This window comes from Lycium barbarum, chromosome 9 (assembly GCF_019175385.1).
Source record: "Lycium barbarum isolate Lr01 chromosome 9, ASM1917538v2, whole genome shotgun sequence".
Classification (NCBI taxonomy): domain Eukaryota; kingdom Viridiplantae; phylum Streptophyta; class Magnoliopsida; order Solanales; family Solanaceae; genus Lycium; species Lycium barbarum.
In genome coordinates this window covers 3,607,435-3,620,639 of record NC_083345.1, presented here as the reverse complement: position 1 = coordinate 3,620,639, position 13,205 = coordinate 3,607,435, and the positions used below count along the sequence as shown (strand labels likewise).

The 13,205-nt window shown below is 36.5% G+C and overlaps 1 pseudogene; it reads left to right on the top strand.

The window, feature by feature from the left end:
• LOC132610461 (toMV resistance protein Tm-2(2)-like) overlaps positions 1-13,205 on the top strand; it is a 55,551-nt pseudogene that overhangs the window by 5,795 nt on the left and 36,551 nt on the right.

Here is a 13,205-nt window from a genome sequence, read left to right as displayed (position 1 = left end):
CTCCGATCCTTCGATCCCCCCCTCAAAAATGATTCAACTCCCTTGTATTTATAGGGTTTTAGAGGGGGCGTATGAGAGAGAGGAAGCGGGGAACAGGGATGAGTGGGTGACAGAGAATGCGGGGGACAGGGGTGAGTGGGAGAGAGCGTGGAAGAAGAGAGAGGAGAGGAGAGGTGTCGGGTGAAGGAGGAGAGGCGGCTAGGGTTAGAGAGGAAAAAAAAGGAGAAAGGGAAAGAGAGAGGAAGGAGGAAGAGGTGAGGGAGGCGGAAAAAAAAAGAAGAGAAAATGGGAAGGGAACCCTAGGGTTCCCTCGTTTTGGAACGAAAATTGGGCCGGGTCGCAGAAAAATTATTGGACCGGGTAGGGAATCATTTGGGCTTGGTTGATTAATTTAAATGTGGGCTGATATAATGTGGGTTGTTTATTTGGGTAGGGGAATAACATTGTATTTGTATTTTAAGCCATTAATTTGGTTGAAAATTGTTGATCTTTCCTCCGCTATTTAATTATTTTTGGGCTTCTAATTTAATAACTGGTATAATATATATTATGTAAAGATAATAAATAATTCATATGTTAAAAAAAAAAAAAATCGCAAAGTGTTGTCTTGTAATTAATTTAGCAATTCCAAACTCAAAAAAAATAAAACGATGACGAGCATTTAAGATTTGTGATAAAGTAATACTTGTAATGTTGAAAATAAAAGTAGCGAAAATAATAGTGGTGAAAATAAAGTATTTAGCTTGTCAGTAAATTTAGAAACCCGGGTAAATAAAATTAAATAAAGGAGGGACAAAATTGGGTGTCAACAATGCTTACTTTTAACCATAGCAAGCAACAGTGATGAAGATTATGTGAAGAAGACGGATCAAGTTTTATCAAGAAAATCCCGATCAAAAGGGGAGATTTGTTAGGGTTTTGCCCTGATGTTGTTACTATATTTGAGTTTTACTTTTCTCTTGAAGGAAAGTCAAAGTATAACCATAATTGTTTTACTTTTCCTGAAAGAAAAATAGAATTCCTTTCCATATTTGGCTAGTCCTTTTTTTAGAGGAAAAAGTTTTGGACCTCTATATATTGAAGAAAACCTCTCATATAGCATAACACTGTAGTATCCACAATGCAGTCATTAAACAAGTCTTGTTTAGGGAGAGATTTTTCTGTCTAAAGATTTTATGTTTTTATATTAGTTTTTCATATGTAGATCAATTGATCAACTATATTAGAATATTATGTCTCTTTTACTATATTTTTCTTTGTCTTCTGATTTACCATCTTTGAGGTTTGCAATTATTAGTTTTCGCATGATGCCATGCTATTTCGATGCCAACAGTTTGGACATGCAATTTAAAATAATGAGATGAAATTAACGTTTGGACATGCATTTCGTCTCATGATTTGAAATCTCAAATCATCAAAAAAAGCATAATTTGGTGTTTCAAATCATGGTTTCAAAATTTTTAATATAAAACTTGACTCATAAGTTTATATTTTGTAAAAAAAAACTCATAAGTTGGTAGATATTTTTTAAAAAGGGAAATCTACATGACATAACTAACTACTAGTACATATTTATATTTATTAACTATAGTTTAGATTAATTACATTCTATAACTAAGAGTAATATGTTAAATATAATAAATAGCTCTATATATATATAGCTAAAAAGTAAAATACTTTTTTTTTATTATTATTTATAATTTTTCCTTCTTGCTGCTAAGCCGATGGACAGCTGCCAGATCTTCGGCGAACAAGCTCCGGCCACAACAAAGCTTCATGATTTGGTTTCCTCTAATTGGTGTAAATTATGTAATTATTAAAATATATACAAATAATAAATTGAACCAAAATATTTTAAATTTCTTTTTCCCATGTTCCAGGCTTCATCTCCAATTCTGGCAGGACATAGAGATCAGAGAACCATATAGAAATCAATTTGTCACTCAATTATCACAACCCAGATAGAGGAGAAGCTCCTCTATGCAGTTTCAAACTGTGAAAATGCTAACAATAATACACAATAACAAAATCCAAACACTCTTCATATATACTGGAGAGTTGCTTAATTGCCCAATTGCATTTTAGCTTCCTGAACTTTCAAAATCGACAGTTCACTAGTTTGCTTCAATGGAGTCCAGCAAAGGAGTTTTTCGTCGAGGAAGAGATGATAGGAGTAAATCTTGACAAAGAAACTGAAAGAGAGTACCTCGTCTGATGAAAAGATTTTTTTTTTTTTTTTAACGAGCTTCGACAAAACACGACGGAGCTCCAGATCTATAGCTTTCACTATTTCCGCCAGATCCGACGCTGACGGCGGAGCAACGACTAGCTGTTGTTGTTGTTATGAAATTTTCAGCAGATCTGGCTGGAAATCGTTGTTGTTGTGATGAAATTTTTGGTAGGTCTGGCCGAAAAATTGTCGGCAGATCTGGTTAAAATTAGTGGTTGGAACGATTGTATTCACTTTTTTGAGTATTTTTTTTTGTTAAATTTTTAAATTGTATTTATTTTTAGGGTGTATTTGTTAGCATAACGGCTACTATTATTGTTGTTGTTGTGAAACTTCCACCAGATCTGGCCGGAATTAGTGTTTGATGCTATTGTATTCACGAATACGGCGATTGTATTTCACATTTTTTAGCTTTTTTTTTTGGTTAAAATTTTAGATTGTATTCATTTTTTTAGGGGTCTATTTGTTAATTTTTGGTATATCTATGTTTTTATGTATTCAGTTTTACTCGTTGTATCCATGAATGCAGCGAGCCCATTTATTAATACAAATAGTCATTTCATGAATACAGTAGAAAAAAATTGCAAAAAATTGAATAGAGCGGGAAAAATAAATTAATACAGTGAAAAAAGTAGCTATGCCCCATTTTAAACCCCTAAATTATAGTCATTTATGTAAAATCTCCTTTTAAAAATTATTCCCACCAACCATTTACCAATCTTTATTTATATCTAACATATGGGAGGATTATATTGATGAGTAATTACATTATTATTCATGTTAAATTTTCTTTTTTATTGAACTAAAGTTTGATCAATTGATGTTATATTTTTTAGAAAGGTCGTCTAGTAGCGTATTAATTTTGTTATGAACTATGACTTGTTCATTTGATAAGATTGTATAAAAATTTAGAATATTTTGATAGTTTTCACAACTTATGGAATTTTTATGTCTATATAAAAAAATACAACTTAAAGAAATCCAAATTGCATGTCCAAACATGGTTTCAAATCATGATTTCAAACCATGTCCCAACGGCTCCTAAATGATAGATACGAAGATTTAAGTAGTTTAATTCAAATTTCTAAAATATCAAAGAAAGCTCTACTATCATTTAACTAAAAACTCAACAAATTAACTTTATTTTGCTGCAATAGTAATATTATGACTATATAAGAGAACAATGAACAATTGTAATTTTGTGATCCATATAGTAATTTTATAGTGGTTATAAGAAGACTTTTGCTAAAGTTTTTTAAAAAATGGTAACTTGATATATTGAAGTAAAAACCTGCTTATATGGAAAGAAGACTTGATTGCATATTAAAAAAGACTTGGAAATGGTCTTTAATTTTATACAAAAGATAATTTCTCTAATTATCATAAATAAAGGGTTTCATTTAGATTTTATTTTGAGTTGTTTAAATGCGTGAGCAAATTAGGTTAAGTTTCTATCTTTCATTAATTAGAGTGTGGTGTGTGTGTCTATATATATATATATATATATATATATATATATATATATATATATATATATATACCCCATTGGTTTTGATTTCTCCTTATTCCGTTCATTTGTTCTCCTCTTTTCCGTTTATAACGATTTTATTTTTCCTTTTAAACTCAATCTTTTTATCAATATTTTTATTTGTCCAATGAATAGATCTTTAGAAGGATATTTATAGTTTTGTATCTATAAAGGTTAAAAGAGTGAATTTCAAAAAAAGATATAGAAATTTAACTAAAGTATTTATGATATCTTATTAAAATTTGCTTTAGGCCGCTGAATATATTGAGCCGCCCTTGGGCCAATGCTCCACCAATCTTGGAAAATAATGGTAGAAAGATAGTTGGGAGATGTGGTGGTGTACCACTAGCCATTGTGGTGATTGTAGTCATGTTAAGGGAAAGGGAAAGGACATGCATGGAATAGGTTACTTGAGACTAGGGTGGGGCAAGGGCGGAGGGAGGATGGGTAAGAATTTTTTTATAAAAGTAAAATATATGAAATTGAAATTTTGGGGGGGGGGGGGGGGTCGTGGAGGGGGTGGGGGTTAGGAGTGGGAGGTAAGATTTTTTTTTTTTTTCTCATTTCTTATAAAAATAAAATAAAGTATATGAAATAAAAAAATTGTGGGGGAGGGGGGATGGGGATGGCGGGGTGGGTGGTATGGGAGGTAAAAGAAATTTCTCATTTTCAAAATGAGTTGTTATTGGGTCAAGTGTGTTCTTATATGGATACTCATATTTTTATGGGTTAAAAAGATGTAAAATTTTCACAAACAGCTACCTTTTAGCTCCTTCTAACAACCTATAACTACATGTTCTACATTTACAATTCATAGCTGGAGGACCTATATTTAGCTAGTAGACGTGTGGACTTAAATATAGGATAAATATAACGGAAATACACACGTTGAGAAAACTGAAAGTGCTATATTTATGGAAACAAAATCTATTCCAATTTAAATTAAAATCAGTTTTTAATGTTCCCTAATTCACGCAAATATCACTAAGATTAACTACCCATTACTAAACTAAACCCCTTAATGTCACTAAGATTCATCTAAATTAACAAACAAAATGTCAGCCATACAATACATACTAACTGAACACAAAATAAAATAGAGGAGTAGATATAATGCAATTTTTTTCGGCTCAAACAAAATGGGAGCGCGGGCAGTGAATGATGTGCAGACTCCGTAAGCGGTGTCGTCGAGTTTCAGAGTGAAACTCTTCGGCTCCAGTGTACATGCAAAACAAGAAAAATAACAGTGAGAAAGGAGGAGATCTGATTTTTACATTAAGTATAGACAAGACATTATAAATAAAAGGAAATCATTTAAATCACTCATATTCTGTAAACTGGCATATTTCACGCAATGAAAGGAAAACAAAAACTCAAGCACGATAATACTCATCCTAAAGTATACTATCCAAGCAATACACTCAGTTAGATGAAAGTATCCTTATCCTTAAGGAGGTCAATGAAAATGAACATTTCAGACCAAAATGTTAGCTAGTCTTAAAACAAAGTTGCTGGTCCAGGGAAACATTTTATCAATGAACTAGAGGAAACTAGAATTAAACTTAGATTTTGGAAGAAGAAACAGAAAAAAACAAACGGCTCAAGACCTAAGTCTTAACAGGAAGTGACAACAGGCCAACTTAACCTATATTGAAATCTGAAGACAGATTAACAATCACTGAGAGAAAAGCCAGATCTTATGAAATCAAGTTAACTTGTTTTGGTCATTTTTTAATAAGAGTATCTTGAATGAGTTTGCTAACTAACTTGTTAGATGGGCGCATAAGCTGTAAACCCGAACTAAATCAATTCATTCATATAGTTATATAAAAAAAAGGGAAAGAACATGAAGCGAATATTACAAACAACTCAAACAGACCTGAAGCGATCCTGAATTTAATTAACTAACTCATGCTTGGACTTAAATACATATAAACAGAATCAAAAAAAGGATCGATAGTATGAAGCGGCAACAAAAGTTAGCTAAAAGTAATGGCTAAAGTGTGGATGTTTACCAAATTTCAATGATCATTGTAGGTTCAGTGTGAGCTTAAGCTTAGCTAATCAAACAAGATCATATTTAAATGAATTCCACAGTCGATTAATCAAGGTTTACTCATTGTCTTTCTTCATATTAATTCCCACATTACTAATCAAGAACAGCCTAACCACAGATTATACCAACAAGATTATAATACTACTAACAATATTATCAAGCTACTTAAGCAAACTAAATTGCATACCGAACATATAAGAGTAAATATAGGAAAGCTTAAGCAAACTGATTCACATACTAAACCTTCATCAACATTATCTAAAGACTTACCATAAACTAGAGCTAAGTTACACTTAATAGCTATACCAAACCAGTGAAGAGAAAAAAAAGTAAACAAGAATTGAACATGCTCATCATACACCTATCGGACTAAAACATGGATAAGGACTGAAAGTAAATGGAAGAACTAAGGATTACCTACTAAAGCTGAGACTAAATTAAAGCATAGATAATCTATAAGAACTCGAAAATAAAACATAACTGAACTAAACCAAAAAAGGGGAGGGGGAAACAAAACATGATAGTGGCCGAGCTTAGACCGGAACAAGAACTTAAATACCATAACCAACATGATGACACTACAGTAAATAAGCATCAAATACCACAGCCGACAGGGTATGACTAACCAAACAAGAAATGGAAATTAAACGCTAACGCTGAACCTCAAGTTACTTAAGATTATGCCCAAAAACAAATACTTCAGAAACACAGATGGAACAAGGATGAAGATAAAATGAATGTCGACGACAAATTCAGTCCTAAAATATCTAACCGAACGCACAAATCACTTCTCCACCTTGATGTTCAGACTTCAGCGAAGAATAAGACACAACTTAAAATGAATAAATATACTTGGAACGAACTTCAGCAGGCATGCACTCAGTCAATACTTAAGTTAACCGATAACACTTATACTATGGCCTAAATACAACACCCTCAAAGAACAAAAGGAAGAGCATGAGTGCAACAGTTATTTTAGTTTCTCAGCATACCAGAACTAAAGAGAGACTAAATATATCATTCACAAAATTCAATTTAAGATATATACAAGCACGAACCAACACAACTGACATGAAACGCAAAGTAAAAGGAGAATTACGGACCTTTTTTGGGTGCAGCGAACTGAGTGTCGGGTCTCGAATCTACACTCGAATACGACGAACTCGAAATCGATTGAAGAAACTAAAGTTTTAAACAGAAAAATAGAGTAATTGTTCGCTGTCTTTGTTGATTAAAACTTGTGTTTGTGGGGGTTTTCGTTTCCAGATCTTCCCATGTTTGGATTCCTTTGTTCTCCTCTTTTTTTTGTTCGAGTTGATTTTTTATTTTTTTTGTTCTTTGATTTTCCGATCTCCGATCCTTCGATCCCCCCCTCAAAAATGATTCAACTCCCTTGTATTTATAGGGTTTTAGAGGGGGCGTATGAGAGAGAGGAAGCGGGGAACAGGGATGAGTGGGTGACAGAGAATGCGGGGGACAGGGGTGAGTGGGAGAGAGCGTGGAAGAAGAGAGAGGAGAGGAGAGGTGTCGGGTGAAGGAGGAGAGGCGGCTAGGGTTAGAGAGGAAAAAAAAGGAGAAAGGGAAAGAGAGAGGAAGGAGGAAGAGGTGAGGGAGGCGGAAAAAAAAAGAAGAGAAAATGGGAAGGGAACCCTAGGGTTCCCTCGTTTTGGACCGAAAATTGGGCCGGGTCGCAGAAAAATTATTGGACCGGGTAGGGAATCATTTGGGCTTGGTTGATTAATTTAAATGTGGGCTGATATAATGTGGGTTGTTTATTTGGGTAGGGGAATAACATTGTATTTGTATTTTAAGCCATTAATTTGGTTGAAAATTGTTGATCTTTCCTCCGCTATTTAATTATTTTTGGGCTTCTAATTTAATAACTGGTATAATATATATTATGTAAAGATAATAAATAATTCATATGTTAAAAAAAAAAAATATTTCGCAAAGTGTTGTCTTGTAATTAATTTAGCAATTCCAAACTCAAAAAAAATGAAACGATGACGAGCATTTAAGATTTGTGATAAAGTAATACTTGTAATGTTGAAAATAAAAGTAGCGAAAATAATAGTGGTGAAAATAAAGTATTTATCTTGTCAGTAAATTTAGAAACCCGGGTAAATAAAATTAAATAAAGGAGGGACAAAATTGGGTGTCAACAGATGCCCCTCTTCGACCGGAGGTGATGTAAGAATCTTCGGGCGAAGAAGTTGACGTAGTAGCCAATTTTGTTTGGACCAACGAGTATGAGTTTTTTAAGAAAGTATGATTTAGGAAAATTGATGGAAAATATTATGAGGGCCGAAGGAATTATGGAAAATTATGGCCGAATCTCAGTTTCGAGTTGCCTACATATCTCGGGCTGCACGAGAATCAGGCCATATATAGTTCGAAAGTTTTTGTGGATTCATAATCTAGAGGGGGGTTGTAGACAGGTGACGAGAACGTTCAAGAATAGGACATATGCTTATAGCCTCCTAATTATAATGTGGCGCGCAACACACCTTTAAGTAGGACTCTACTAGGCACGATATAAATCCTTCAAATATGCCCCAGTGTTGAGTTATGGAGACACTAGGGGTGTAGAAAGGAATATGAGATTGTGAAGAGAGTAGATTTAGTAGAGTTTTAGCGGAGGATGTGAAAGAGAAATTAACCTACGTATCACGTGTTTGTGGACATAGGCGGAATTGAGTTCGAGAGTAGATTCGTGACCCTTGCTTACGAGTTTGATATTCCTCTTCAGCAAATTTGCCTCAGTTCACTGCGTAAGATAAAGTTCCACGTTGTGTTGCGTCCCTGCAGGTTGTATTTTCTGCCAAAACTGAAATTCATGTCAAAATTAGTAACAAAGTTGAAATTATAAAGAGTGTAAAATGATAAGAATATGAGTGTGGAAATAAAAATGAAGCCGTGTGGCCAATGTTGTCTCTGGTTGTCTTCAGGGACTTGAATGAATGCGTGATGCGTATGCTGAGGATGTGATAAGGTCTCTAGTTGCGGTTGAAGATGATAGTGATAGAGCCTCCGGCTGTCTTCCGGGACTCGATGATCTGCAAAATTTAAGGTAAACTCGTTAAAGTAGGTAAAGTAGATGATGAAATAAAGAAATTAAGTAAGGAGTAAAGTAAGTGTATAGCCGTTTGGCTTATGCAGGTGAGGCCGTGTAGCCATGCGATATCTCCGGTTGTCTTCGGGGACTTGATGATATGTCTCCGGTTGTCTTCGGGGACTTGATGCTGTGTCTCCGGTTGTCTTCGGGGACTTGATGTTGTGTCTCCGGTTGTCTTCGGGGACTTGATGTTGTGCCTCCGGTTGTCTTCGGGGACTTGATGCTGTGTCTCCGGTTGTCTTCGGGGACTGGATGCTGTGTCTCCGGTTGTCTTCGGGGACTGGATGTTGTGTCTCCGGTTGTCTTCGGGGACTTGATGCTGTGTCTCCGGTTGTCTTCGGGGACTTGATGATATTCCTGTAAAGTTCAAGGTAAATCGTTAGAGTTGATGATGTGTAGCCGTCTGGCTTATGCATATGAGGCAGTATAGCCAAGTGATGCCCGGTTGTCTTCGGGACTTGATGATCTGTCTCCGGTTGTCTTCATAGATTTGATGCTATGTCTCCGGTTGTCTTCGGGGACTCGATGCTACGTCTCCGGTTGTTTTCGGGGACTTGATGCTATGATGTAGCCGTTTGACTTATGCGGGTGAGGCTGTGTAGCCATGTGATGTCTCCGGTTGTCTTCGGGGACTCGATAATATGTCTCCGGTTGTCTTCGGAGGCTTAATGATAATTTCTGTAAGGTTCAATGTAAAATCGTTAGCATTGGTAAAGTGAATGATAAGGTGGAGAGTAGTGTCATAGTGTAGCCGTCTGGCTTATGCATATGAGACTGTATAGCCGAATGATGCCCCCGGTTGTCTTTGGAGACTCGACGCCAATCCTGTAAAATTCAAGATAAATATGTGAATTCTCATTTTAGGGTAGAATGACCCAATATGTCCTATTTTAGGGTGGACGAACCCGAGTATCCTATTTTAGGGTGGAAGAACCCGATATGTCCTATTTTAGGGTGGACGAACCCAAGTATGTCTCCGGTTGTTTTCGAGGACATGATGCATATGCCGTGTGAGGCATTTTATAAAAAAAAAAAAAAAAAAAATGATGTCCTATTAAAGGCGGAGAGCCTAAAGTGTCCTATTTTAGGGTGGACGAACCCAAGCCTGTCTCTGGTTGTTTTCGAGGACATGATGCATATGCCGTGTGAGGCATTTAAAAAAAATGATGTCCTATTAAAGGCGGACGAGCCTAAAGTGTCCTATTTTAGGGTGGACGAACCCAAGCATGTCTCCGGTTGATTTCGAGGACATGATGCATTTGCCGTGTGAGGCATTTAAAGAAATGATATCCTATTAAAGGCGGACGAGCCTAAAATGTCCTATTAAAGGCGGACGAGCCTAAAGTGTCCTATTAAAGGCGGACAATCCTAGAGTGTCCTATTAAAGGCGGACGAACCTAAATGCTGTGCGTTTGTGAACAATGATGTTGTCCCTTTGTCGGGCATTTAAAATCAGTAGTGCATATGCAATGCGATGCTTTTGAAAAAATGATGTCCTATTAAAGGCGGACGAGCCTAAAATGTATAGTTATCCTCGGGGTGTGATATTGATGCCTCCAGCGGTCTTGGGAGATGCCTTCAGCTGTCTTTGGAAACTTAACAATGATTCCTGCAAAGTTCAGAGTAAAATGGTTAAAGCTGGTAAAGTATATGATAAAATAATTGATAAAGTATGGAGTAAAGTGGTGGAATAGCCGTCTGGCTCATGATGTTGATGGTATTGTGACAGGACAAATTTAGGACACGTAATCCTGATTTAATTCGCCTTCAATCTCGTCAACCTACAAAAACAGGTGTATAAAGTTATAAAATTATTTTGATAAAAAATAAATTAAAAGATAAGGTTGGAAGTAAAGCCGTATGGCTTTTGAGGCGAGGCCACAATGGCCCAGATTGATAGATTTGACTGTTGATCTCGCGATTTTAAGTTCCTGCACTCAAAGAAAAATTCTTAGTTTAGGAGGGGGAAGTTGATTCGTGTTGACTCGAAGCTTGACGTCGTTGGCTGCTCCATTCGTCTTATTTGTTTGGATCTTGTGACCTCCGTTCAAACCTCGGTAGATGAACAGTAGTGAAAATGATTGAAAGAAAGTGTTTCATTTAAAAAGTGTATATGTAAGTGTATATATAAGGAAAGATATATATGTAAGTATATGTACATAAGGAAATATATATGTGTAAATGTATGTATGTAAGTTGTAAAATATTTCTGCCAACTTCAGATTGTGACACTTCTAAAGTAATTGGTCTATAATACTTCCTATCTGGTAGCCTCAATCTTGTCGATGTCCAACCGTTATTTTGTCTATATATTTTCAAAATATGCCCCAGTTTTGGGTTCAGAAGGGTATGTTAAATTTATGTTGTGGTGTGACCGAACCTTATATAGGTTGCCTACGTATCCTTCTAGGGAATCAGGTCAGAACGTAGTTCGTAAATACATAAAATGGTCTAAAATTTTCTAATAAAAGGGACCGAACCCGATGTGGATTGCCTACATATCCCGCCATGGGAATCAGGTCAGCGTAGTTCTGTAAGCATGCAAATGGGAAAAAATCTAACCTAGTATGACCGAGTCCCTATGTAGGCTGCCTACGTATCCACCGAGGAATCAGGTCAAGCGTAGTTCGTACGTATATTAAAGGAAAGGTTGCAAACTAGGTTGTCTAACCTGACGTCGTACTTTGATTTCTTCTTGAATTGCTAGCTTTCAGGTTTATGTCACCACCTATCGGCTATTTCATTTTCTTTCAAAATGGAATCTTGTCTTATCATCTAAATTCTTTGTTTTCTTCTCGAGATGTATGTTTTCTATTCGCTCATTTTATGTCGCAATCATAGAGTTGGCAGTTTTGATAAATAAAGTAGAAAATAATAATAATAGATGATTAAGGCAAATCAGAAATGCATTCATAGATTTTGCAATTAAGCTTCCAAAAGATGAAGCAAAGCAAACAGAAAAATCGTGCTATAAAAAGTTCACTACAAGTTCAATCCACCAAGGCTCCCGGTGAATCAGGGACGGAGTACAAATCTAATTCTTCAGAATTTCCTTGGTTTGGCACTTCATGCGATAGGTGTCTCGGCGTTGTGAGTAGCTGTAGCAGGAATCTTCATGTGTGTTTGTCTTTGGATTGTTTATGGGAACGACAAAAATTGATGTCATGTCTCTTTTCCACCCTCCAATCGACATACTGGATTCATTTAAATCTTGGTATCTTCGTGAGTAGGCAAAGGATTGTTGACCACATTGGGCTTAGCTTCAGCGAGCTGGATTACTCCTTCTTTAATCAGGGCTTCGATTTTGTTTTTAAACCCATAGCAATCTTCAATGGCGTGCCCAGCAACTCCAGAATGGTATGCACAGCGCTTGGAACCATCAAACCATTTTGGGATAGGATCGGGAATTTTTCCTTCAATCGGTTGTATTATGCCCGCTGCTTTCATTCTTTCAAACAATTGAGCCAAGGGTTCAGCGATCGGAGTGTAGTTACGGGTGTTTTTGGTATCAAGGTTTGGACGAGCTCTAGGTGCAGCATGTGGTCGACTTTGGTAAGTTGGAGCTTGGACGGGTTGATATGGACGTGAGTTTTGATGTGGAGGTGCTCAGGGTTGGTAGTAGTTAGCTTGGGTGTTGTAGACAGGGTGAGGAGATAGTGGAGCTTGGTAGGGTTCAGGGTAGAGGTAAGGGTAGAAAGGTTGTTGTGGGTGGCTAAAGTATGGAATGGCTTGGCTCGGCTCATGTCTTTGGGCGTTCATGACTGCAGCAACATCTTCCTTCTTCTTTTTAATCCCGTTGATAGAACCAGATTGTATAGCTCTGTTCATTGCTTGTAAAGCAATAAGATCCTGAATTTTCCCCGATTTGATTCCTTCTTCCAAGGCTTCTCCCATTCGAACAACTTCTGTGAATTTTTGTCCCATCATACCTATCATTTTCTCGTAAAATATGCCAGCCTGGCATTCAATGAAGGTAGCAGTCATTTCCCTATCATTCATCGGAGGTTGAACCCTGGCCGCTTCTGACCTCCAACGTAACGCATATTCGCGGAATGTCTCAGTTGACTTCCTGGTTAACTTAGTCATGTAAACTCTATCTGGCGTGATATCGGTGTTAAAACTGAACCTGTCCATAAAGTCTTGTGCCATGTCACTCCAACCCCGCCATTTACGGACATCCTGTTGTGTATACCAAGTAAGTGCTTCGCCAGATAAGCTTCTTATGAAGAGTTTCATTCTTATGTTCTGGTCTCTACCTACTCCAATCAGTTTGTCA